Source organism: Lissotriton vulgaris, unplaced genomic scaffold (assembly GCF_964263255.1).
Source record: "Lissotriton vulgaris unplaced genomic scaffold, aLisVul1.2 SCAFFOLD_912, whole genome shotgun sequence".
Taxonomy (NCBI): domain Eukaryota; kingdom Metazoa; phylum Chordata; class Amphibia; order Caudata; family Salamandridae; genus Lissotriton; species Lissotriton vulgaris.
This window is the reverse complement of record NW_028247922.1, coordinates 600,250-628,215: the sequence shown is the minus strand read 5'-3', so window position 1 is coordinate 628,215 and position 27,966 is coordinate 600,250. Positions and strand designations below refer to the sequence as shown.

General features: G+C 46.7%; 1 protein-coding gene across 2 annotated transcripts in view; it reads right to left on the bottom strand.

Moving 5' to 3' along the window:
• Nucleotides 1-27,966, bottom strand: part of SLC38A8 (solute carrier family 38 member 8) — a 332,753-nt gene that overhangs the window by 219,395 nt on the left and 85,392 nt on the right. The gene's annotated exons all lie outside the window — the stretch shown is intronic.

The window sequence follows — 27,966 nt, the reverse complement described above, 5'->3', positions numbered from 1 at the left end:
ACGAATAAGCGACTGTATGCAAGATAAACATACTCCAAGATGGCCGACACGGTAACACGTGCAGGTAGAACCTCGATAAGAATAGGTCGTAATTAGCAACAATTAAGACCCAATTGACCAATTATCAGGAGTATAAAGGGAAGAACAAACTGAGTATCAGTCTCAGTTGCAGCTACTGAATGACAGAGGACGGTCGTGGAAGAGAACCCAGAAGAGTACAAGTAAGTGTAGTCCACTCGAGCAGCTAGTATAGATACCAGAGGACTAGTTGTAATTAGAATATTTGTCCTTTAAGACAAAATCTATAAAAAAACATTTTCTCCTTGTACAGTATTTCCTGAAAATTCAGAATCAGGGGAGCATTTGGTGCAGACATACTACAAACAAGAAGGCCTACACCAGTACATACAGAAAGCTCTAAGGTAATATATAGAAAATTATCCCATGGCCCCACTGGATAGTAACAAAATAGAATCAGCGAATTTAAACTGATAATAGAAAATTGTGTTTCCACAGTAAATACTGGGACCACGACTTTGCTGTCAAGAATTCGAGTTTAACAAACAAATAGCACTGGAGGTAAGATTTGTACTTTTAATAAATCTAGTATCACTCTTATCCAGAATCAGAAACAATAATCCCCTTGGTTTGTTAGTTCCCCAGAACTGATCAGGAAGCGACAATATCAGCTGGACGAAAAAACCCTTTACATAAAATTTCTTTGAAGGAGAGAGGATACTATAATGATGAATGAAAAGTATCGCCCCATGATATCCTAATTGAGGTTAGATTTTTGGGGATTCTAATAACTAAAAAAATCTCTATAACCAATAAAAATAAAAAAACAGTATACAGCATGTATATTTTGTTCCTACAGTGGAATATAACAATCAATACCCACTATCAAAAAGGAGCGGATGTTACTAGGAGCAAAGGAAACAAAAAAGTCAATAGAAAATTATCAATTGCACACTGCAATGTCCATCATAAGAGTCGATAATTTATTAAAATCCTTTTATGTTACAGTACAATTGAACAGCTGAAACCAAAACCGGTTCCCAGTACCACATAATTAAGTGAATCCATTCGAGCTGCAACATGAACTTTATCCAAGAGTGAGTATTCTTCGGCAAAAAAATTCGTTTTTTGCTAAATAACAGAATGGGTCAAGAATTAGGAGTCCCCAAAATAACAAATAATAGGATATGTAATGTTTCATCCCTCAAGAAGCCATGTATCACTTTTTCTGCCAGTTTTGCAACCCGAAAATATGCTGCATTAGTAATGTACCTTAGAACTGAATGAAAAACAAACATGTTTCTAAAATAAAATGTATCTATTGAGTCTAAGTGAATGGTAAACACTAAACAGGAATGCAATATAGTTAATAATAAAATCTGTATTCATAGTTTTGCAAAAAAGAGGAATGTTTTGTAATAAATTCTTATATATTTTCTTAGATTGTTTTTAATATAAGAAAGCATTGTCCTGAAGAAGGTGACCAACGTTTTCACTGAAACTCCGTGTCAGTTTTCTTGCTTTTTAAATTGTTTTTTTATTAATATGTAATGTTATGTTTTAATAATTTGTGTGGAACAATTGTTTTTTTATAGAACATTAGTGAACAAACAGATCAGATCCTTTTTGTTACAATAAAATTCCGAATATCAAATGCAAAACCTTTTTTTACCTCATTCTTGTTTAAATTGTTTCTAATTAAGAATCTTAAGGGATGCAACTGAATTGTTTAGATCAATGATAGATTTGTGAATTTGTAATTTTGTGGCGTGGGACTCCAATAATTGACCATACCCAGAGGTTACCATATAATACGGTTCAGCTGGGGGACTATTCAATTAGTCTCATCTATTACTAAAAACCAGGAAAAGGGATCCTCATGATATTTGTTGAATATATACAATCAATCACAAAGACAGCTATCAACTCCCATCTACATGGTATATGGATGTATGTGGAAGCCAAATTAAAACCGCCATTAATGGCAGAAACCACTCCCCACAGTGCATATTTTACCATGGTGCCCAACGCAAACGAGAAATGACAATAGCATTACATCCCAACCCCATTCTCAAGCCAATGAGTCATCAAAATATCGCATCAATCACAAACTGGGGTGACAAAATGTCACCCTTCACCACTACAATACCAGTTTAGCCTAGACAGTCGCCCAGTCCATCAGTCTTCGTTGTCCGCCTCATCCCCATCTGCTCTTGCTGTCTCTGCACTCAAGTTGTTTGATGAAGTGCATAGCGTCTTTTGGAATCGTGAACAATCTGGTCTTACCATCATGCTGGATTCAGAGTCGCACTGGGTAGAGCATGGGGTATTGTATCTTCAGCGCTTGCAATCGCTTTTTAACCAATTGGAACTCACGCCTCGCCTGCTGCACCGCTAATCTGAAGTCCGGGAATAGTTGAACCTCCACGCCCGGGTATTTAGTAGTGCCCATCTCCCTTGACAGCCGAAGTGCTGCATCACAATCCCGATAGTTAAGCAGCCTGGCGATTATTGGTCGGGGGCTGCCCCCAGAACAGATCGCGGGGTCAAGGATCTATGCGCCCGTTCAACCACCAGCATGTTGGAGAAATTCTCTGCACCAAACAAAGCATGTCTTCAATATATAGCTCCATCCTCCCAACATTGGTGGACTCCGGGACCACAAGAACGCACAGATTATTATGTCTGGACCTGGCTTCCAAGTCCTCATTCTTTGCATTTATCACTGATAGTAACTTCTCCATCTCCGTGCAGGATTTAGCAGTGCTGTACACTGTCTTCGTCGTTGGAGATAAGTTGTTGGGCCTCTGCTAAGCGTACTCCATGCTTGTCCATCTTGGATGCCATGCTGTCCATGTGGAGGTTAAGAGTGTCAATTTCGCCATCAATAGTTTGTAAGCTCTGTTGCATGGTCAGAAACATTCACTCCAGCTTACTGGTGCCACCAGCCATCTTGTCAGTCTCTGAGTCTGGTGTTGCATGTGGCGTCGTTTTTGGAGGCATTTTGATTCAAAAGGCGGCTTTGGCTGTACTTGCTTATCTGGTTTCCCCATCTCGACGATGAGGCTGTACGGCGCGCAATTATACATTGCAGGCATGGCTCCACCATATATGCCCGGGATCTTCGCCGCGCTCCACTTGGTGACCTCAGATCAGTAGCAGGCAGTAATACTGCAATCACACTGACGCGAGGATTTGAAGATCAGCACCCTCAGATTGTACTCAGCAAAGGGTAGTAGCCCCCTGGTGCGTCACGCAGTCACTCCCGACCCACACTACCTCCGGGGGAAGACATCAGAAACGTCTAAGGAAGCGCTGTATAATGGCGCACAGGAGAGAAGATTAGGAAGGGCAAAAACGAGCACTGGCGTGCCCCCGCAGCCAGGCAAATCAAAGCGGGCACCTTAATGAGCAGACAAATCGGTTGCAGGAGCATGTAATGGGAGTTTACAGCGGCCGTATTCACCCGGGAATAGTCTCCTCTATTTCCCGCTGTGTGTGCCTTAAAGTGGCAGGCTCCAGGAGCGCCGTTCTTTGAGAGGATCCTCAGCAGGAGTGCACCCGCCATTGTAGCACGTAATGGCGTCAAACAGTATTGCCGGTAAGCCGGCACTCACCCAAAGCGGCTGCCCAGGCAATCAGGGAGCAGGGGCGCCGCATGCATGCCGCTCCCACCGGCGGCCTCAGAGCCCTCAGCGCTGGAGCCCAGACACACCCTCCTGGGGAGCGTGGGCCGTACCGGACTCTCTCCTCACCGGCGATGCTCACTAGCGGTAATGTTCCACTATCTGTGCCTCACAGCGTGTCGCAGAGTCGCTCCGATCTCACCACACCTTTCACAGCAATCCCTGCCGCACATGCAGTGCCTGGAGCGCAGCAGTAAGCCCCGGCAAGCGGCCACATATCACAGGGCCCCAGTTGCTATTTTCTGTAGGTAACGCGAGTCAGCGCTGACAGGCAGGTTAGAGCGCGTAGAGTTCACCAATATTCGCCACAAGGATAAATATTTGTTGCCCACAGTTAGGGGAATAAGTGCCACCGCAATGCACCACAGGATGTCACAGAGAGAGGCAGGATATATGTCGGATTTTGGCCCGACCAGCAGAGCTGCACAAATGTGCGGCCATCTTGCTCCGGGCTCTCCAGCGCCCTCCCAAACAATCAGCACTTGGCCCATGCTCCATGGAAGGGAGAAACAAATAAAGACAAATTGAAACTGGGACATGCCGACCACTTAGGAGCCATCAGAAAAGATAGACAAGGAAGCCAATGAAGAATGGGTGGGATCCAGGCCCCGATTTAGTTAAAATGTCTTGCGAGCACCAGCACATACGTCAGGGGAGACCTAAAAAGGCGAATGCTCAAGCATGGGTAATGGGATGCAAAATGCAACTCCCGTCACTCAGACTCACTGCCAGACACTTGCCTAGGTTAGCTTGAAGTTACATTGAGCACAGTGCCCGTCAACAGTTTCTCGATTACCACATATTGAATAAACTAATTAGGAGGAAACAGTAAATAGTGATGAGGCCCAAAGTGGATCCATCACTCCTCCAGGATCCTTCATTAGAGGGTTCACAGAGGCCAATGTATATGAAACCGATATTATTCTCACTTTCTACCCTCTTCACTCTTTTCTCTTGCTGTCCCTTCCACCTTTACCCATCCTCATTACAAAGGCACCCCATTTGAAGCTTGATTAAATCCTAAATTCTTCAGTAATCTCACATCTGGGTGCAGCGAACAGTTTTATGTAAAGACTTAACAATTCTTAGCTGTCCCTCCATTTTGCATCTGGGTGCAACATCGTCTTTGTGGAAACTCACAAGGCAGTCAGGCACAGTAACCCATCCGCGGTGTCGCTGCTTCAGGACAGTAAAACGAGATGACGCAATTGACTTACTAAGAGTGCCAGTTCCCAAATAACTCCAGAAGCATCTATAGAATCCTTTATGGATAACTCACTAACACCTAGCTAACCAAACCGCCAAAACTACTATGGAGATGCAGGGTACATAAGCTCTACAGCAATAGCAAACACCACCTATCTGTTCATGTGAAAACACACATAATATTTTAATTTCGTATATTCAATGCTGGACACAACTAACTGTTAGGACAGACTAACAGCTAACAGAGCACTTACAGAACTCAACCTACAAATTGCCAACAAATCACAGGCATGCCACACAGCAAGCAATCATGTTGCTCCCTATGACAAGATAGCAATACAGCTAGTAAAGAACATATCCTAAAGTAATACATGAAAAGAAAAACCAATTTAAAAAAAAGGATTGAAAAGAACAGCCCCATAAAGCCAACAGGTCTACAAGAATATGAAGAATATAAATTAAAGTGTAGATTGACAAAGGGAGTTTATTCAGTGAATGTAAAGTAGGTGTGAATGAATTTGGCTTAGCTGAAAGCCAGAGTGAGTTGGAATGCACAAAGAAGAAAGTGGTAGGGGGCAACATGTTCCAGTAGACCGGAAATATGTCGATTCTTCCCTTTCTTTCCAAAGTTGTAAGACCAGAAAGGAACATGTACCATTCTTCTGTCGATAACGCAAAACTTAAAACTTGCTTAAAAAAAAAACGACAAGAAATGCCCTAGACATAGAGCACTTTGAAAACGGAGAAGATTAAACGTGGGATAGAAAGAATCAGAAACGATGGAGCAGAGTCTTATGGGTGATTCGTAGGGCTTCAGTGACAAAGAAGCTGAAGGAATTCAGGTGCCAACCCCAGCCCTGCCCCTGAAGATGGGCCCTAGGACGCGACCCCAGACTTCCAACCACCTCTGCAGCAGTAGACTCCTGAGAGTGCGGCTGTGTGAGGGTGTAGGAGAGGCCCCCCCCAGCCACAACCACTTCCACCACCTGCATCTTCACTGCCTCCGTCACATCGCCACCCGGATATCGCACATCACGAGCAGGCAGTGACAGGGCTACAAGGACAGTGGACGATAAAATAGGCAGGAGCAAGCAGCCAGAGCAACCTCAAAGGAGAGGAACAGGAGAGCAGAGGAGCTCCTGGCCCTAGCCTTGGCCTAAACCCCTCTGGCCACAGGGCCATACCCACTCAGGAGAATCACTAAACCACTCAATCACAGGACCTTCCAGGGATCCTGCCAAGTCCACCAGAAACCAGGGAAGGTCAGCCACTGCAGCAGAGTGAGAGGGGTACACCACACACTCCCTCCTGCTCTCAGCACCCCTGCTAGGCCAGAAGCAACTGGAGCAGTTGGGCATCAGCACTGGCCTAGGGCAGCAACTCACCAACATACCTTGGAAAGAGGCCAAGATAACTACCTGGACCTGCCCCAACCAAAGCAACCGGTGCATCCAGCCACACAAAAAAAATACCAGGAAGCAGACCAACCAAGCGTGCATACAGTAGGCATTGAACACCAATGAGGTGTGGGATAACAACGGTGGCACTCCCCTAAAAAACGCCGGCGGGGAAAAGGAGAAATAATGAAAGCAGTGCCTCACTACTCCGCACCCAAGCTCCATTAATCACAACCGATCAAGAATCAAAGGACATGGCGATGTTAAGCAGGGAGGTGGTTGGACAGAAACAGACCGTGTTCAACCTAACCGAAAATCTACACAACCCTTTTCTTCCTAAAGATCGCTGGTTCCGCTCTTTTTCCAAGCAACGTTGCTCTCCAAGGTCTGCAGACTTCCCCCAGCTGCAGAAGAGCCCATATGCCTCAGAGTCCCAAGAGAACAGCATTCAGTTCAACTGAGACCCTGCCTGCCCACTCTTGCTCAACCAAACCTCTACACCCACATTCACCACAACAAACTTTCTACCACCCTTCTCTCCATCAACTCATGACAACAGATACAATACTAAATATCACAGATCAGATTTTGATACAGCCCAGGCACATTGGCTCCTCAAACCCAGACGCTCACCAAGTAACACACGCGGCACACACACACACACACAAGGAATGAACCTAAGCAATCATACCCTAACCGAAACCTCAAAACAGTGAGTGGATTGTGCAGAATCAACAACAGGAACTCCAACTAGAGGATGCCTTAACCTCATCTCAAAACAACAGCATAGCCAGCCCAGCCTCGGGCCGGGTTTTTTAGAACCACAGCTTCCACTCCATCTGGGACCCGGTCCCCTTCCAGTGCCGACCCATGCCCCTCCAGGTTTGGATGGCCCGGGTGACCCAGTAAACAAAGGAGGGGCGGGGCCAGCTCCTACCTGAACATGCATGAATGGGAGGACATGTTGCCCTCCTACCCGTAAGACCCCCTGCACATGGTATTCCCTCGCCAAGGGGCCCCAGGGCAAAATAGCAGGACAAGCCCAGAGCAAAATGGAGGCTGGGACACCGAAGCACAAGCTGGCACTTCTTGGGATCCCTTTTGAACACCCTGCAGCGGTCTGTGGATGCCCTCCAGTAGGAACAGCTGAATGTCCATCTTGTCAGACTGGTATTGAATACCTTGGCGCTGTTCGTTACGGGATTGATGAGAAACTGGGGATCTTAACTGCCTAATAAAAAGAGACCAATGCGTGGTGCGAATAAGCTGTGGATGGTGCCCAGTTGTGGACAAAATATCTACTCTCCCCTTCATGCTCTGCACTGTTCTGCCGGATCTGAGAAGAGAACCAACAGTTTTCAGATGCACACCCTCAGCAGGAAAGAAGATTAACTCAAGCCTGGAACGGGGATGGTCCGACAGGGCAAACAATCCGGGACAGCACCAAAACCACCAGCTGGAGGGCATAGGCACAGTAATCACCACCGGGTGCATCAGAACCCCCAAAGCAAGACCTCCAGGGGGACAGGACAGAACATTTAAACTAAATTCCAACACCAAGCAATGACATCAGCAAAGGTCCGTAACCAGAAAACACTCCCAAATCACACAGCCTTCCACCCCATCTTCGGCCAACAACGGGTCCAAAGAAAGACCCCACCCTGCAAACAAACCAAAATCTGAAGCTGCAACTATTGAACAGCCAAATTAGGCCAGGTGGCACATCCCCTCTCCACAACACCAGGAGTACAATCGCCTCAAGCATCAGGGTGCCAACACCACTCCAAATGGCTCTACATAAAAATAGGTGTCACCCAGATCAAGCACCAGGGTACACCACTGGATCCCTCAGCTTATCTACTCCTGACCTGTCCTGGCACAACTCGATAGGAGCCCTCAACAGAGACCGCGTCAGAAGACACAAGCAGGCTTGGGGCAGCAGAGGAGTAAAGCAATGGCCCAGGCTGTGCAAGGGCAGCCACCAAGGATCAGCTAAGCACAAGCTCTATCGCCCAAGACCCAGCTACATTTAAATGTACAGGGTGTAGTGAACAACACCGAGGCCAGGACAAATCACCAGGTGAGCTACACTCTTCTGAGCAGGCACTCACAGGACCACTCAAAAGCTACTCAGAAAGCAGAAACGTAAGACACGGAAACCCAAATGAGCAGGAGCAAATCTTACTCGATGAGCAAACCCAACTTGACGGTCAATATTTAGCCACGTATGATGAGGGCCACCCCCAGAAACACGCAGCCTGCCACAAACTCCAAACTGCTTAACCCAAAGTATACCTCAAAAAGGGAGCCATGATATCCTGAACAGAGGGAACATCTCGAATCTACTATGGGCCACCGCAAATCTAACTGACCTAAATTCAACAGATATACTCTCAATGGATTTCCTCTGCCATCCTGCTCCTTCGGAGCCGGAGGCTACCAAGGCTAGGTAGAGAACAACTACAATCGCTCAGAAAGTACTAGCTGAGCAATGGCTCTTCAAAGCTTGGGGAACAAATATTTCCCCTCACCAAAACACAGGATATCCCTTTCCATTGCTTGGCTCCTGCTAAGGGACTGTAGCAGCAGCCAGTCTAGGCACACTCGCTCAGCGGGGCTTTGGGCAGGTGCCATAATGGAGGCCATACCAATCGACCACCAACAAGTCAGGCCAGGCAGCATCAGCCCCACGAAGCACACACCCTGTCCTTGGGCAGATTACAATAACTATAAATGCCCACCCTGGAACCCAATGACAACACCCACAGAAGGATGCAGACATCAGGGACAATAAAACCACCATCCGCCTCTGCTCATGGAACGTTAATGGGCTGGCAAGCAAAATACCTGATCCATTGTTTCTGCAGTGCCTTAAATCGTTTGATTATAACAATGCCGCAGGAAACTTGGCAGGTAGATCGGCTCCAATTGTGATGTTTTAGGTGCTTCTCTACACCAGCAGTTTAGGGTGGAGGACTGGGTCACCCATCAGAAGGACTGGCAACTTATGCATCCACAACCTGTACAACCTCAGCGGAGCCAGTCAGTCCTGCCTCAAAGGCCAACAGAGGGGTCAGGATCACCCTCGCTCTTATGGGAGTACAAGTTGAGGCAGTAATAGTCCATGCTTACATCCATCCAAAACGCAAAGCAAAAGTCTGGGAAAACCTAATCGACCGACCACCAAGATAAAAACAAGTAAGAAACATCAGATTTTATTCTCAGGGGATCTGAAACATCACCTTGTAGGCATGTCACTGGGGAATGAAGAAAGCAATCAATCCCTATATTGGAACATACAGACTCAAAGTGGGACCTCCCATGTGAAGACGAACAGCAAACACAGACGCCTACTAGATGATCTAGAACACCTGAACTTCAGGGCACTAAGTGGAAGATTCCCCGAATACCCTCCACCCGTGGCAACCTACTATTCTCCCTCTGCCTGTTCAACATTAGAATACACTTTCATCAGCCTCTCACTGTTCCACTGCATGCTTTAATTCCAAATGGGGGTCAAGGGGGATAGCGACCATCGACCACAAGAAATACTCCTCTCAGCAACTGCGCCCCCAACGTATACACCCGGAGGTGGCCCCCAACTCCATCTACACAATTAACTTCAAAATAATCAGATTTGTGGGAGCAAATATGGAGCCTCTGTCAGCATCAGCAATGGACTTCCTTCAAACTCAACCAGAAGCACCAAACAGCCACATGGAAAAACTTCACTTCTAAACTAGCAGATGTTTATGCTTCTTCACCTAAAATAAACTTCCGACAAGACCCCAGAGTGGGAAGCCACATTACAAAAGCCCAAAGGGAACAATTAAAGCTCATCAAAAGAGCCATAAACAGCACCTTAAGATCTCTGCGACCCCTCTCGGGGAGAATAACTTCATATACTCCTTCGACAACCAAGAACCTCACTCAAATAGTTGAAGTGGGAACTCAGAACGGGAAAACGAGGCCTGGGTAAAACTACTTCATGACATAAACCACAATGATAGGGCTGCTTCTGGGGAACAGTCAATAAGATAATGCATCCACAGCAAAGAGACATTTTGTCTCATATTTCAGAGGAAACCTGGGTGACTTTCCTAAGCAAGCACTTCAACAATCAAACCATGGAAAAAGAGTCAATCCAGACAACCAGGAAAATGTCAGTGCTCCCCATCACAAAAAAGACCTACTAAAGGGGGAGAAAGACAAAAATGCTAGACACAGCCAACGTACTTGAGCATGAATCCAAGGCCTCAAGCATACACTAAATAAAGCAACAAATCGCAAAAGGGAGGAAGGAAAGGGCATACCACTAGCACTGTTGAAACAAAGTGTGGATGAATGGGCAGGAACCCTGTATTCCCTTTTCTCGGAAGTTAGATCCCCCGGCAGTATTCCAGCTTCATGGAAAGGTTCAACAATCACACCGACCTACAAAAGCGGAGACAGCTCACTACCCTGAAACTACAACTTGGTGGTGTGGATTGACAGTGAGGCAAAATATTTTGCGGGTACTCTGCTAGCAGAACTCACATCTTGGGCAGAGGAAAATCCAACAATACCCTAAATCAGATGGGATTCTGTAAAACGTCAGGCATGACAACAAACATCCTGGCAATTTCACTACTTATAGATGCGGCAAAGGCCTCTAACCTTCCATGACACCTCTGGTTAATTGACTTTAGTGCTGACTTCGACAACGTAGACATGACAAGACGAGACTGTAGGGGAAGTTGGTACGTTGGGAAATTTCTCAAGCTCTATGAAATATGTTGATACTTCTCCATACAGACACATGGGTACAGGTGAAAGTAGTAGCAGGCACACACCTCTCCAGATGAGTACCAACTATGAAAGGCCTGATGAAGGGGTGCTTGCTCGCTCCCACCGTATTCAATTATTCCTGGCTGACCTGCAGCAGGAACTTAATACCAGCAACTCCCATGGCCCAAGGCTGGGAGGAAAAACATTAACAAGCCTCCTGTGTGCGGATGATGTACTCTTGGTCAGCCACACCAAGGTGTGCCTGAAACATCTCAACAAAATGCAAGACTACACCATGGAGAATAACCTGAAGGTCAGCTATAGGAAAACACGATCAATGCCCATTAACATCAAGAGGAAAAGGCCCAGATCCTGGAACCTGGTAAATTCACAAACACAGTCATCAGATGACTACAAGTACCTAGGCATCATCATAGACAACGAAGGCTTCTTTCCTCCACAGAAAGAAGGAATCAAAAGGGAAGAGATCTCACTACCAATAACATTAAAAACATCACATCAAAACTGACTGGGCCCACATTAATCCCCCTCCTAAAGGTTGCACAAGTTAAAATGCTTCCAACACTAACCTAGGACAGTGAATCAATGCGAGGCAGAGATGTTAATCTATTGGACAGCATCTTAGTTAAGGCATACAGAATCATGTTCACCCCCCCAAATGATACCTCACCAGCCCAGATACGGCTGAAGTTTGGCCTATTAAAACAATCTTTGGCCAGGCAAGCAGCCTAGATTATCTGCTGGAATAAGATCAGGAATGCTCCCCCAAACACCTTAAATCAACTACTATGGCAAACTCCAGTAGAGAGACATTTCTCCTGCAAGAAGCTACTTCCAGGAATACCTAGCCGCCACAGGCCTTTCACATCTCTGGAACACACACATCAACCACTCATCCTTTAGCCCCTTCCGTGCAAGGCAGTTTCCCCCGCTGTGCTGGGGGCGGCGCGTACAGCACCCCCATGCTCATGACTAGGTCAGCTCGTCATTAGCTACGGCGCTCCGGTGCTCATGACGAGCTGAGCTTGTCCTGGCCTACCCGTTCCAATGGAACGCTCAGCACAGCAGGGGAATCAGCCCAGCATGCGAGTGTTCCACAGAACGGGCGAGGTCATGATTAGCTCAGCTCGTCATGAGCACTGGAGCGCCGTAGCTCATGATGAGCTGACCTCGTCATGAGCACTCAAAGGGTTAAGAAACTGGCATGGAAATCAATAAAACAGCTCTCACTTATGGAGAATAAAGCTACCTTTTCAGCTAGAGCTCACACCTGGAGGACCTTCAATAACTATAAGTTGCTTGCACCTCAAAATTATTGTAACCAGGGCTATCCTAAATCTATTAAAATAAAATTCTTGAGGTACTGCCTAGGCATACTCCTGTGTGCCTTGAACCTTTCACCTTGGGTGAGAGACCAGACTCAAAACTCTTGTTGCGTGTGCAACAGAACAGAAGACATGTTGCACCTACTCTGCACTTGTAAGGAGTCAGCTGTTAAAGGCTCCCTTTAACCAAAGGGGAATTTGCTCGCGGAGGCAAGCGGTGTTGGCCTGCTTTGGACCGGGGAACCGAAGTTGAACTGCAGATTGGTAATATTCCTAATGCTAGCAGATAATAAAATGCCACCAGCCTCCAACCATAACAGATGCCCGGTCCAATCTGATTGTGCACTAGGACGAGTATAGAGGGGACACTGACAAAATACGGTATCAGTCAAAGTACTGGCCTAAGAGCATTACGAGCTGCACAAAAAAAGCTTCATTGCACAGCACTCATTTAGAAAGTAATAAGAAGAACCATTTGTAGTAGTAGAAATTTCTTTATTTAGATGTAACACAGATATCTTTAAAAGAGGATTACATAATTCACATTATATACAACTCATTAAAAAATTAAAACAGCAATTCAGTCGGTTAGCCAGCCATGATAAGAATAGGGGTCTTCCGCATCCTCAGCCTCCTAGATCCGTAAAAAACATTTTTTAAAAGAAGGATAAAAACCAGAAGAAAAAGTAGTACAAAAGTTAAAATCTAATATACAGGGAACTTCACCCCATTTTCTTTACTCTTGTTGACTTGGATATCAAACATCTAAAAGACGACCCAGTTTTCCTAGGGGTACTACTCATATTCTTTTCATTTCATCCCCCTAGGAGTTTGGGATGTATCATAAGGATCATTAAGTAATAAAAAGGAAAAGGGAAATAAGAGGGAGGATTTAACAGGACCTCTTTAGCTTAAAATTGCGATATACTTGCTGGATGAACTTTGTTAGTCTGATGTTTAAGTCAGTGTTTTCAGAGTTCAGAGCCACGATAATGGCTTGCCTGCAGGTCCGGGCGCCCAACCTGTTCCATTCGGCTTTTAGTTTGCACCTGCGTTGGAGGTTGAAGGCTGGGCAGAGGCACACCACATGTAGCAATGTTTCGGCTGTTTTACCGCACCCTCTGCAAGTTAGATCTTTTGCCGTGCGTCTCCAGGGAGGTAGGTCTTGCAGAAAATGCCAGTCACCCATTCTAATGGCTATAAGGCTACGTTTTAGATACAGTGAATATGTGCAGGAAAGGTAAGCGGCGGGGAGTAGCCGACTGTAAGAATTTACAAGGGCCCAAGAATGGCTGCGTTTTGAGAAGAGCGCTTTGTGATAAGATAGTCAGATCAAGACTTAAGCTGTCCCAGTTGTCGGGAGCAATCTTGAAGATGGCTAACACCTCCACTTTTAAGCCTATAAGCCCGGCACTTGAAACCTATCGGACCCAAGCTAAGGCAGCTGCTATGTATGGGAGTGAGCTATGGGGGTATAAAGCAGCCCAAGATTTGGCGAAAGTGGAAAATAACTTCCTTCGATGCCTACTAGCTCTTCCACGAGGCACACCACTCCTGCCACTGAGATTAGATATGGGTCTCCCCTCTATTGCTGAGGAGCTGGTGTCAAAGCCAGTGAAGTTTTGGCACAGGTTCTGGTCCACAAACGAATTACATCATTATAGGCAGGACCTTATTCATGTTATGAGCCTGAATCGAAGCAATAAAATCCCCTGGCTTGCTTTCGTAAAAAATGAACTGCTCACTATGAACTTATCTGAGCTATGGGAGGATCCCGTGCAAGGCTGCCAAAGGGTTTCACGCAAAGGCCTGACCCAAATCTACAAAGACAAGAGTCTCTCACTTTTGGTGAATGCTCAAAATAGCGGCACCCTTACAGTGCGATTTCTGGAATCCAAAAATTCTTATGTATTTGAACCTTTTATGGACTTTATTTTCCCCATCCTTGCGAGGAAATTGTTTGTACAATGGAGGTTAGGCTCACTCCCCATCAGAAAATTTACCCACAAATGGATTAAGGGGGGTGATAAAATGTGTCCATGTTGTAACACCTACGTGAAAGACGACCTCCACATTATGTTTGTGTGCCCGGCCTATCACAGACCCAGAAAATACTGGATAGCGCCGCTCTGCAGAAACTTGGGGTTTAGAAATTACACACAGGCATATAGAGTAATGAAAACCAGCACTCTTGGCCATATTGTGTTTTCAATAGCCAAATTTTTAATGGCAGTATGGCTAATTAGGAAGAAAAAAGCCCCTTAAACTGTGGTCACTGATCTGATATGCTTTTTATCTCCTCGCTGGATAAGAAGGGAACTTTTTTTATAATTGTCTTTTTAATATGTATTTTAAAATGTATGTTATTGTGTTTTGTATTGTATCTTTTATGGTCTATATGGCCGAAATAAAGAATTTTTGGATTGGATTGGATAAGTGATCTCATTCTTACACATTTTTTGATGCCGATTTTAAACGCTGTCTGACTGGGGTTAAGAGCCCATAGGTCACCTGCTGACATTTGTTGGATGTAGTCCTTAAAAAGGCGACCAAACGTTCCTCCTGCATTTTTCTGGGAGATTTCTAGCCAGACTAGGGATTCTAATGAGCCTGGGTCAGCCGGTCTCAGCTTGTGACAGAGGTTTAAGTATGCACCAATATTGAAAACCTCATAGTTTGGTAGCCCCATCTCCAGTCATCTGTGCAGCAGATGCAGAAGTTGGCAATTGGACCTTTTTATAGATTTTGGTGGTATGTTGGTTTAGGGCCGTATTCAATTTACCCTTGAATGACTATCCCGTATGATAGGGTGGGGACGATTTTCGCTCTCAGGACTTCCAAGAGGGGCGAAAGAGTTGGACCTGAGAGGTTTTTTGAAAGCTTGGTTAAAGATACTGCAAGAGTCGTGGCTTTACCTGCAATCTCATGGCGTGGTTTTAAAAGGTTGCCCCTTGAGTCCAGGTGGACACCAAGATATTTATACGATTGACCTATCGCAAGGCTTATGTTGTTAAAGGACCACCCACCACCGACATGTCGTTTCTTCCCAAAGGGGACTACTTTAGTTTTCTTTAAATTGACTAATTGATTCGCTATTGTGTAATGAAGCAGTGTGTCAAGGAGCCTTTGCAGCCCGACCCTGGTGAGGCTGAAAAGAACAAGGTCATCGGCATATAACAGATTACTGATTGCCGTGCCTCCCACCTTTGGAGGATGACTATTGGTTTCATTCAGGGTCAACGACAGATCTGCTATAAACAGTTTAAAGAGAAGGGGGGCCAGCACGCATCCCTGCTTTACACCTCTCGTCATAATTTTCCGCGAGAGATGCGTGCCGGACCCTAACTTCACTTGTACCCAGGTGCGGGAGTGAAGTTGAATAATGGCCTCCAGTAGTTTGTCAGGGATCACCCACTTCCTTAGCTTTTCCCATAAAGCTGCCCTAGGAACCCTATCAAATGCTGCTTTGAAATCGACAAAGCAGCATAGCACTGTCATGGATGTTAAGAGTGCTTTGTCGACGATGGTTGACACTGCTAGGAGATTGGCCATAGTCCCTGAATTGGCAACGAACCCAGTGTGATTCATCGGAATCCGGTTATGTTCCTTTGCCCATAGCTTCAGGTCCTCCAAAAGGAGGCCTGCATAGTGCTTAGCCTCAATGTCCAAAAGAGCAACGAGTCTGTAGTTAGGGGCAGCGCGGGATCCAGATTTATAAATTGGATGTATTATTGCACCCTGCCATGAGTCTGGGATGGTAGCGGTTCTCTGTGCGTAGTTGAAAAGGTTTGTTAGAGTTCCTGACCAAAAAGCTATATCAGATTTGAAAAGGTTCTGTGGCAGGCCGTTTGGGCCCGGTGCTCCATCTGATCTTGCTTTAGTCATAACCGTCGCTACTCTGTCTTGGGACACCTGAAAATCCATATTAAGTGAGCTTGGCAGTGCATTGGATGTATTCCGCTGGATGCTAGCCCCGATCACGGTCTCTCAGCAGACCACGTCCTATGGGTCCTAGATGTTCTGGGGACCTGAAGAGGTCTGTGAGGAATGATGCCCATTCAGACTCTTGGATATTTGCTGATCCGAAGCTAGATGTACTCTGATTGGTGTGATTGATTAGGGCCCAGAATTTTCTTGGGTTTTTGCTCTTACTCTCCCACACCAGTTTGCACCAAAATTGATTTTCGTGTTCCTGTTTGTCTTTGAAGATAGCCAGCTTAAATGACTTTTGGGCAGCTTGATAGAGATTTAAACATTCGCTGTTCCCTGGATATTTTGCAAGTGACCGCAGGGCCTTATTCCTGGCTTTCTTAAGTAGCTTTGACTAATGAAAGTTTAAAATTGTGAGGCTGGGTTGTCCTTTGGGCCTGCTGTTTTACTGGAAAACAGTTAGTCAGATGGGAGCACAGCGTCGTCCATATTACGATGGGGGGAGGCATCTTGATCGTTTCTGCCTTTTATACGTTCCATGCATACCTGTAGGATAATTGGGCTGATGTCATCGCTCCACTTGAGACGCTTAAGATTTTCCGTATGTGTTCCCCGACACGCTGAAGGTGCGGGTTTGTGCTTCACTGAGTTTGTGTTAAGGGATATGACCTGGGGCCTGTGGTTGCTTTCAGAGCATGGAAGGATACAGAAGCTGGTCAGACAATGAAGCAGGTCCGCGTTGCAAATGGTGTAGTCCAGATAAGAGTGTTTGCTACCGTTAGTCCAGGACCAATTCGGGGGGGGATATCCCTCGCCGTCCTGCCATTCATTACCAGGTAGCCGGCGCTGTAGAGTTTCATCACACAGATCTCACCCAGACCGCAATAGGCTTGGTTGGTTGGTTTGATTTGGGTCACGGCCTCAGTGATGGGGAATAAGAAGGGCCCATCGGTATCTGCTAATTCCCCCTGAAATAGGTTGGTATTAAAATCCCCCGTGACAATTCAGTCTGAGTTGGGATGTTCCGCAGCTATGTCGGCTCATTATTTCCGTTAGGTGTGCCAGGTGATCTTTTTTTGTACGTGTGTTGGGGTTGATATATACATTTAAAAGGAGAAGTGGGAGCTGTTTTCGCCACGAGTTAATTGACCCCGAGTAGCCAGTCTTCCTCAATACTTAATCGTGAGATTGGGCCTTTTAAATTATTGGATATGTATATTGAGAGGCCACCTTTGGCATGGCCGTAGCGGCTGTCCCCGAGTGTGGGTTTCCATAATTCAATATAGCCAATGACGGGAAATCCTTCTGTAGCCCAGGTTTCCTGTAGGGCTATTACGGCATGCTCGCATAGGAAAGAAAAAGTATCAGGGTGCGTAATTTTCTGATGAAGGCCGCTAATATTCCAAGAACATATAGGAAATATGGAATCGGCTTCTGGAATAGGAGCGGTTATTGATGGAACTACTGGGGGAATTGGCATTGCTTGGAGTTTGTGATTATGGGTAGAAAGCTCTACTTCAGAAGGTCAATCTGAGCTTTTAGTTGACAAAATTGCTGGGAGCCATTCCCAGCCTAGACTTGTGTCTACGTTGGAGACCACCGTTGGAGGAATTTTGTACAGTTCCTCGGATCCTGCCACGTTTTTAAGATCGAATACGGTCTGAGATAGGCTGCTGGTCTGATAGTACCAGCATTTCGAGGAGGTGTCTGCTGGGTTAGTAGGGAGATGGGGTAACCTGGAGTGGAATATGGATACACTCTAATGCCCCAGTCCCGAAAGGTGGTCTTGTGGTTCAAAAAGGATCCTGCCCAGCTGGCCGACTTGAGTGACACTAGCGTTACCTCAGACGGCTGGGTGCCTCTTGGTGGGAGAAATTCGATGGATTCTATGTCCTCCGATGCCAGGCATAAGAACCCCGGGATGCCTTCCACAAGTTTTATTATGTTGGATCTGTTGAGGATATCTTGCCGACCCCTTGATTTATATTCTGGTGCCAGTAAGATGTGAAAGAGTGAGGAATCATTTTTATTCTCTTCTTTGGGTACGCTTGGGGCGACTTGTTGATTTTGTTAGTAGACAGGCCTGCGTCTGATTTCTGCTCCTGTTGCATTGGGCAATTATGAACCATTTGTCATTTTATATATGTATATTCAAACTTTTATGTAAACTCATGGTTTTAAATGAGTCTGATTTTATGCACAGGTTTTTATTAACTATGCAATAAACTGGTACCAAGAAAAAACGATAAAATTAGTGCAGCAGTTGAAAGGAGCAGGTAAGTAACCACCAGCGGTCTTAATTAGCTTGGTCAGAGACAGATAATGAACACTGAATTAAGGGGAGTTTCGTTTGGGTGTATTCATTGCTTGAAAACAAAGATGAGAGCATTAGGGGCAACAAATGCCAGGAGGGTATCATTCCCTAGTTGCTTCTACACTGTGCTGGTATGAGGAGTGAAACAGGCGAGAAAGCGAACAGGCAGGTGCCAAGTCGCCCTGCTAGAATAGGCATGGGCTGAAGTTAGCAAGCACTTTCTCTTCAGCAGTTAGGAAAGCGCAAATGAAGCACCTTTCTGTGCACTGCTGAGTGTGGTGGAAACAGACTTGAACAAGAACAAAACAAAATCAAAACACTTTACTTGGTGATGTGCAAATGAGAACTATTTGCTGAAACTCGATTTCCACAAATTAAGTTTGTGCACTATTTTTGTCAGTAAAACTGCATATCAGTGTGAATTTTGTTGCCATTTCAATGGAAAAAGTGGCCTTTGTAAAGGACGGTGCGATAACGCACCATGTTTTAGTAATATATTTGCACTCCAAAACGAACCACCTGCTACATACCACACCCATACCACTACCCTGCTTAAATGACTTGGTTTAATTTCCATACTTGTTTTTTGTACGACGCCTGGATTTTTCAGAATCCCTATGACGTGACATTAATGGCAGCACCCTAACCCTGAAAACTGTTCCATTGCCACCGGCTTCCATCTCTTCACAGCAGAAACAGAGACCGTCAATCAATCAATCAGGGGTTTATAAAGCGTGCTTCTTACCCAGAGGGTCTCAAGGAGCTGGGGAGGCGGGGGGGGGGGGGGGGGGGGGAGGTGCAGCTCCAGATCAGTCTTAGAACCAGGTCTTGAGGTTCTTCCTGAAGTTGTGCAGAGAGGGGTGGAGCGTCTGATGTTGACTGGGAGGTCATTCCAGGTCTTTGCTGCGACGTAGGAGAAGGCTCTTCTGCCTGCTCTGGTTCTGCGGATGTGTGGGGTCTCTGCCAGGGCGAGGTTGGCAGAGCGGAGGTTCCTTTTGTGCACATGGAAGGAGACTCTTTCGTGGAGGTATCTGGGTCCAATGTTGTGGAGGGATTTGTGGGCATGGGTGAGTAGCTTGAAGGTTACTCTTCCTGATGGGGAGCCAGTGAAGGTCTCGTAGGTGCAGGGTCATGTGCTTGTGTTGTGGGGTTCTGACAGGGGCGCAACTAGGTCTTAATTTCGGGGGGGGCTAACATGGCAGGTGAAGGGGCGTGGCTAATGTTAATCAATGGGGCGAAGCTAAAATGGCAGATAATCAGGATCGGTTAATGCTCAGGTCAAGCCAAGAAAAAAATGTGGTGAATTCTGCATTTGAAACTGGACAACAATTAAAGCACACATTTTTGTTAATTTGATGCATTTATATGCTATTGTATATAGGTTTATATATCCCTGTAAATGGGTTATTTTTTTTTTGTAACATGTATATATATATATATATATATATATATATATATATATATATATATATACACACATATACACACACACACACACACACACCCACATTTCCTTAAAACCCTACAACCCTTCAACTCATACCAACCCTAAAATTACCCCCCTGGCACCCCAAAGCCTATACCTACCCTGAACCCTAAAATTAACCCAAAACCCACACCCACACCAAACCCCAAAATTACTCCTGGCACCCTAAAACCCATTACCACCCTGAACTCTGAAATTACCCCCTGACACCCCAAAACCCATACCCACCCTGAACCCTAAAATTACCCCTGGCACCCCAAAACCCATACCCACCTGAACCCTAAAATTACCCCTGGCACCCCAAAACCCATTACCCGCAGTGATCCCTAAAATTACACCCTTGCCCCCCAAACCCATACTCACCCTGAATCTTAAAATTACCACTAGCACACCAAAACACATACCCACGCTGAACCCTAAAATTAACCCCCTCACACCCTAAAACCCATACCCGCCCTGAACCCTAAAATTACACCTGGCACCCCAAAACCCATACCCGCAGTGATCCCTAAAATTACACCCTTGCCCCCCAAACCCATACTCACCCTGAATCTTAAAATTACCACTAGCACACCAAAACCCATACCCGCCCTGAACCCTAAAATTACCCCTGGCACCCCAAAACCCATACCCACCCTGATTCCTAAAATTATCCCCCCCGGCACCCCAAAACCCATACCCACCCCCTAAAATTACCCCCTGGCACCCCAAAATCCATTACCACCCTGAACCCTAAAATCAACCCCCTGGAGCCCCAAAACCCATACCCGCCCTGAACCCTAAAATTACCCCTGGCACCCCAAAACCCATACCCACCCTGAACCCTAAAATTACCCCTGGCACACCAAAACACATACCCACGCTGAACCCTAAAATTGACCCCCTCACACCCTAAAACCCATACCAGCCCTGAACCCTAAAATTACCCCTGGCACCCCAGAAACCATACCCATGCTGAACCATAAATTACCCTCTTGCCCCCCAAAACCCATACCCACTCTGATCCTTAAAATTACCCCAGGCACCCCAAAACCCATACCCATGCTGAACCATACATTCCCCTCTGGCACCCCATAACCCATATCCACCCTGAACCCTAAAATAGCCCCCTGACATTCCAAAACCCATACCTGCCCTAAACCCTAAAATTACCCCTGGCACTATAAAACACATACCCACGCTGAACCCTAAAATTAATCCCATGGCACCCCAAAACCCACACCCACCCTGAACCTTAAAATTACCCCTGGCACCCCAAAACCCATACCCATGCTGAACCATAAATTCCCCCCGGCATCCCATAACCCATACCAACCCTGAACCATAATTCCCCCCTGAAACCCCATAACCCATACCCACCCTAAAACCTAAAATTGCCCCCTGACACCCCAAAACCCACACCTGCCCTGAACCCTAAAATTACCCTTGGCACACCAAAACACATACCCACGCTGAACCCTAAAATGTTCCCTGGCACCCCATAACCCATACCCACCCTGAACCCTAAAATAGCCCCCTGACATCCCAAAACCCACACCTGCCCTGAACCCTAAAATTACCCCTGGCACACCAAAACACATACCCACGCTGAACCCTAAAATGTCCCCTGGCACCCCAAAACCCATACTCACCTTGAACCCTAAAATTGCCCCCTGGAACCCCAAAACCCATACCCGCTCAGAACCCTAAAATTACCCCCTGGCACCCCAATCCGTAACCCACCCTGAACCATAAAAGTACTCACTGGCACCCTAAAACCCACACCCACCCTGAACTCTAAAATTACCCACTACCACCACAAAAAAAAAAATGAACACTACAAACTTACACTACATTTGCATATTTGGAGGGGACTGTCCTCTTTGACGTTTCTATGTATGTAAGTCAAGAACAACATTCAAAGTAACCTAGACATGCAGGCAGTAGGTAATGCTGTACTGAAAAATGCATTAAAGTTACTGGGACTTACATAAATAAAAAACTGCTGCCTGCTCCTCTGATACTATACTGTGGAGGCTGGCTGATCAGCAGCACTGTGTCCTGGCATCCAGCCCCTCGAAGGTCTCAGAGTAGATAGGTGTGGGTCAAATGGCTCCTGGATTCTCCTTGCCTGGGCCTCCTCTGCTTCTTCCCTGGTGCCCTTGGATGCGAAAATAGAAAGATCCATGGCCCTGTTCACCATTTATCTGGTGAGCAGCGCCTTGGATGTGAATTCCATCCAAGTACACAGACAGCAGGGGCAAAGGGATGGCCAGTGCAGGTGATGCTTTTCCTTTGTAAATTAATTCCTGCTGACGTCATAGCCCAGGGGTTGCTGTCTGCGCACTTGTATGAAATACACATCTATACAAGTGCACAGACAGCACCCCATGGGCTATGACACCAGCAGAAATTCCTTTACAAAGGAAAAGCATCACCTTAACTGGCCAGCCCTTTCCCCCTGCTGTGCACTTCACACCCCATGCTCACAAGCGATCAAGTGCTTAGGTGAAATCCCTGCCATCAGGCAAGGATTTCCCCTTGCGGCGCCACCGTAAAGGAAAACAAGAGGTGGGGGCAGGAGGTCACTCACTGAAGCATGGGCTGGCTGGCTCGGGCTGCTGGGCCTCTCAGAAAGCATTAAAAAAATCATTCTCCGATCGGATGCTATCTTGCACCATTTCAGTGCGTGTAATCTTAGCCCGGGCAGAGGAGGCGACGGGGGGGGCTGAAGCCCGGTGAGCCCAATGGGTGTTGCGCGCCTGGGTTCTGAGGAAGAGTCTGACTGCCGTATTCTGGATGGTTTGGAGCTTGTGTAGCTGGGTAGTGTTAATTCCCGCATAGAGGGCATTACTGCAGTCTAGTCTGTTAGTCACGAGTGCCTGGGTGACTGTCTCTCTCTATTCTTGGTGATCCCCTTGAAGGTCTTGCGAAGCGAGTTTAAGCAGGTCGAGGTAACGGCGTTGATCTGGGGGGTCACGGTGAGGGAGGAGTCTAGAATGATGCGGAGGTTCCGGGCGAGGTCCGTCCGGGTGGGTGAGTTTCCAAAAGCAGGGGCAACCAGGAGCTGTCCCAAACCATAGGGGAGGGACCGAGGACCTTGGTCTTCTCAGAGATCAGTTTTAGGCAGTGGTCATTCATCCAGGCTGTGACGTCTTTCATTCCTTCTTGAAAGCGGAGTCTGGTGTCTTTGGGGTTCTTCATGAGAGAGAGGGATGAGCTGGGTTTCATTGGTGTAAGATACTATGCGGAGCCCATGCTGTCTGACTATGGTGGCAAGCGGGGCCATGTAGATGTTGAAAAGCATGGTGCTGAGCGAGGATCCTTGGTGTACTCCATAGTTGATCTCTGTAGGTTCGGCAAGGAAGGGAGTTAGTCTGGTCCTTTGGGTTCAGCTGGAGAGAAAGGAATGAATCCAGTCAAAGGGCAGTTCCTCGTATACCGCTGTTGTGGCGTCTGGCTGAGAGTATGCGGTATGAGACTGTGTCGAAGGCAGAGAAGAGGTCTAGTAGGATGAGGGCCGTAGTGTGTTCCTGGTCGAGGAGCATGCAGATGTCATCAGTGGCGGCAAGGAGGGAGTCTCGGTGCTGTGGTTGCTGCAAAAACAGGACTGGGAGGGGTCGAGGATGGCATTCTCTTCGATGAAGGTGGTCAGGTGGGCGTTGATGAATCTCTCAGTGACTTTGGCTGCGAATTTAAGGAGAGAGATGGGCTGATAGTTTCAGGTCCGTCAAGTTGGCATAGGGTTTCTTGAGGAGGGGCTTGACTTCTGCCCACTTCCAGTCGTCTGGGAAGATTGCGGATTACGAGGAGGAGTTGATGGTCCGGCCTAGTTCGGAAGCTATGGCGGCGGCTCTGTGGTAGATGTGAGGTGTTCTTCATGGTCTTGGTGGTGTCCTCAGTGGTGGCAGGTTTCCAGGTGGTGATGGTCAGCTGGTTGTCGGTGGAGAGAGGGGGGGGGGGGTGTCAGGAATCTGTTAGCTAAAATTGTCGTAGAGGGCCTTGATCTTCAGATGGAAGTAGGAGCTGAGCTTGTTGCGGAGGTCCTGGGATGGAGTGACGTCCGTGGCTTCGCTGGGGGTTTGGTTAACTGCTCTAGGACGTTGAAGATTTCTTTAGCATTACTTGCGTTGAAGTGGATTTTGTTCTTGATAAAGGTCCTCTAGGTGGCTCTGAAGCACTGGTGGCATTCGTTCATGGTGTTCCTGTAGTTGTTCCGGTCTCCTGTGGTTTTCTTGTTCCGCCACACTTTAGAGGCATCTGCAGGAGCGCCTGGCTTCTTGAAGGTCGGTGTTGAACCAGGCAGCCTTCAAGGGGCGTTGACTGATGGTGTGGTAGAGGGGTGCGAGCTTGTCGGCATAGCTGGGGATCCAGCGGGGTAGTTCTTTGGCTGCGGAGTTGGAGTCGGTCATTGTGGAGGGGGGTGTTGTGGAGGAGGGTGGTGTTGGTGTTCTTCAGTGATCCTGATCCAGTTCCTTCAGGGTGGACGCTGAGCATGTTTGGGTGCGATGTTGGTGTTGAAGGTGAAGGAGTCGGCAGGAGAACTGTCCGCAGGTGGTGTTTGACGTGGATCTGTGGCAGTTGTGGTTTCTTCTGGGGTTGAGTGCAAGGAAGGCAGCTGAGTCGTAGTGGTGGATGGTCTGTGAACAAGGGTCCCTGGCGTTGGCCACGGTTGGGCTTGCCTTTGGCGTGCCATTGGCGTGCCTGCTGTGGCGGCCGCGCAGGGGCCTCCTTTAAATAGGGGAGGAAAAACGAAGCTGGGAGGCGGGAAGCGACAGGCTGGAAGTGAGCGGGGTTATAATCTTTGCAGAATCACCAGAAAGGACAAAAGGAGTATAACAGAATAAAACTAAAACCTAAATTAAACCAAGTCAACTAACTGAAAACTGACTAAAAATTAAGCAAAAGCCACATCAGACACCAGGGCAGGCAAAAAAAAGGGCAGGCACAGATAGCGGGTCGACAGCAGTCTTGAACCCTGATCTGCTCGGTCAGCGGCGGTGACGGCCAGGCGGGACCTAGTCCAGAAGGTCAGGGCACTCGGATGGAATGGAACATTAGGACATCACAGGGCCAGCAATGGCTCCCACCAGATCCATGTTAGATTGAGCCAGCAAATGGGAGATTCACCACAACATGAGCAAGAAAATAGACTACATTCTAGTTAGCATGTCAAGGAGCACAGGGCAGTCTTCAGGTACACGACTGGATGCATTTTAATTACTTAAAAATTGACCTCATGAAATTGTAATGTGTCGATGCTATGCAGTCTCGCTTTTTACATTGGAAGCACATGGTATCACCCACAGAATAGTGATGTAATAATGACATATGGAAGTGCCTCCATTGCAACGTGTGTGTATGAAAGGCTGTTAACCAGGGAGCTGCAGCATTAGACACCAGGATGCTAGTTGGGAGGACCACTACCTGCAACAAGAGCTGGAAATAGACAGGCCAGAAGCCACTCGGGCTGACCAGACCCCAGGAAAGAGGAACTTGACGTCAGGACATGGGGGCAAGGGGAGAAAGGAGTCCTTAAACAACCTGAAAATAAACCTGTAAATAAAACTGGAAACAGATCTGAAAAAGAACCTGACAACTGATGTGAAAATCCACACCTGCCCTACATGTTTCAACAGACTATGCCTCTTTATTCCGCTTGCCATCACCCACACATTGTTACGCCGTCTTTACAACAAGCGCATTGTAACTATGCATTCTATTACCTCGCAAGTCATAACCAAGACATGCAGAGAGGGGCGCTGGATATTGGAATAGTATAATTTACTATTCCAACTCCAGTCTGTGGGGATAGTATGAAAGGTGTTGGATTTTATATCCAATACCTTCTCCCCCTCAGCAAGTCATTAAGACTTGCGGGTTAATGGCATGCTTTGTTACAACCCGGTCATTGTAACAACCGCGTTGTAACATGCTGGGTGACTGATTCATAGTAAGGGCTGTTTACCGTTTAAACGTGTACTTTACCTACCACTACTACCATAGGCGCTGGAGAAAGGGTTGCGGTGGGGGCTGCAGCAAGCCCAGAAATAACTAGGCTGGAGTTCAGAAAGGAATGAGCAATAGCCGCACATTGCCCTCTTGACAATGTTTTAATGCGATTTTGTACAAGTAATATCCTTTTGTATATTTTCTTCAATTTTAAACCTTAATAAAAAAAATACAGAAGAACCCCTTCTGTAGAATCCCATTCTATTCTCTCTAGCTGGACACATTAGCCTAGCTACTGACACACCAAACTGAACTCATTGAACTGTAGTTAATGGACTGCCCAAGTGAGGGGCTGTTATTGAAGAATACATGAACCACTGCACGGTCACATCCCAGACTCTAAACCACACATCAGCGATAATTTGCAGTCTACACACATCAACCTTCCTCGATCAACAAGATTAACTACAAACACCTGAAAAAACACTACATGCACAAAAGTACAACTTGCTTGAACTCCCTTCTGCTGAACCTAAGACTGGAGGACAAGTTCATGAGAGTTCAAAAGAGAATGAAGGCTTCTGATCTGCCTCCCTTATGGATTCCTATGAAAAACCCACCCTAGGTCCTCAAACATCTAAAATATACTTCTAACCCTTCATTTACCCATCACTACTTAAAGCGGGTGTTCCCTCCATCTAGTAATATCCCTAGGGCCCAAATGATTATATAATTTTCTTTGATCTCCAAACTTTTTTCCCCAATTACATCAATTTCTTCTTTAGAAAGGCCTTGACTAGGATAGTTATCTGGTATGATGGAAACACGGGGTCGCGGACCATCAGCCAGGCCGGCCTAACACCAACTGTCACTAAACTCCCAACACGTTTCAACCACTCAAGGATCCAGGAGACAAAAGAAGAGACGTGCCATACACGAGACATGCATGACACGAGCTATACAGAACACATCCCCTTCTGTTCACTGGAGAACATTCTAAGTGCAAATCATTACAGGTTAAGCCACTGCAAAAAGGGTAAAGAGGGAATGGAAAATAACAATGGAGAGGTACAGGGAGAGGAAGGAAAGCTTAAAGGAAGGATGAAAAGTGAATGTGAGACCAAAGAAAAAGCAAGCTACACATTATTCATTACAAGATTGTTGTATGTTAATAATGTTCTAGCACGCAACTGTTATACAGTGCATGCAGTGTGTTATTTTTATTTGTAACACTGCATCCTATAGACGCAGTTCTGTGGGTCTCATTGCTGAATCAGTCCTTAGTAACGCCATTTAGCAATTGAGCTGCGGGCAGGGAGGTTGTTGAATGATGGGCTCTATGTAGATGCTTCATTTCGATGAATAAAATACTGCTCTTGACAACGCACCAGTTTTCCTGGATTCCTTCCATACAACATCTTTTTGGCAACGAGATTTGTGCATCGGACCCATTTTGCCAAATTCTCGAACCGAATCGGGCCACCATTGCTGCCGGAGCCCACCTTACTCTATGTGTTGCCACCAGGGCCGGACTGGGAACCAAAACCGGCCCTGGCAAAGTGCTCAGCCCGCCCCCGACTCCCGGGGGTTGTGTGTGCCGCCAAGCTCTTTGCCAGGGCATGCTGCAAAAACGGCCCTGTAACAAAAACGGCCCCCAGGGGCCCAAAACTGGCCTCCACCCTTGCGCGCACCGAGGGATTACCTGGTGCCCGCTACAGCCAGTCCGGGCCTGTTTATATAGCACGACAACTCACCCGTGAGGGTTTAAAGAAGTCTTAATGTGTGTAAAATTAGGCCTCTGAAAAATACCCATGGATGGATTACATATATTTAGTAGGCGTCCTTTTGCAACTGCATTTTAGGATTACACAGATTGCAGTGGCAC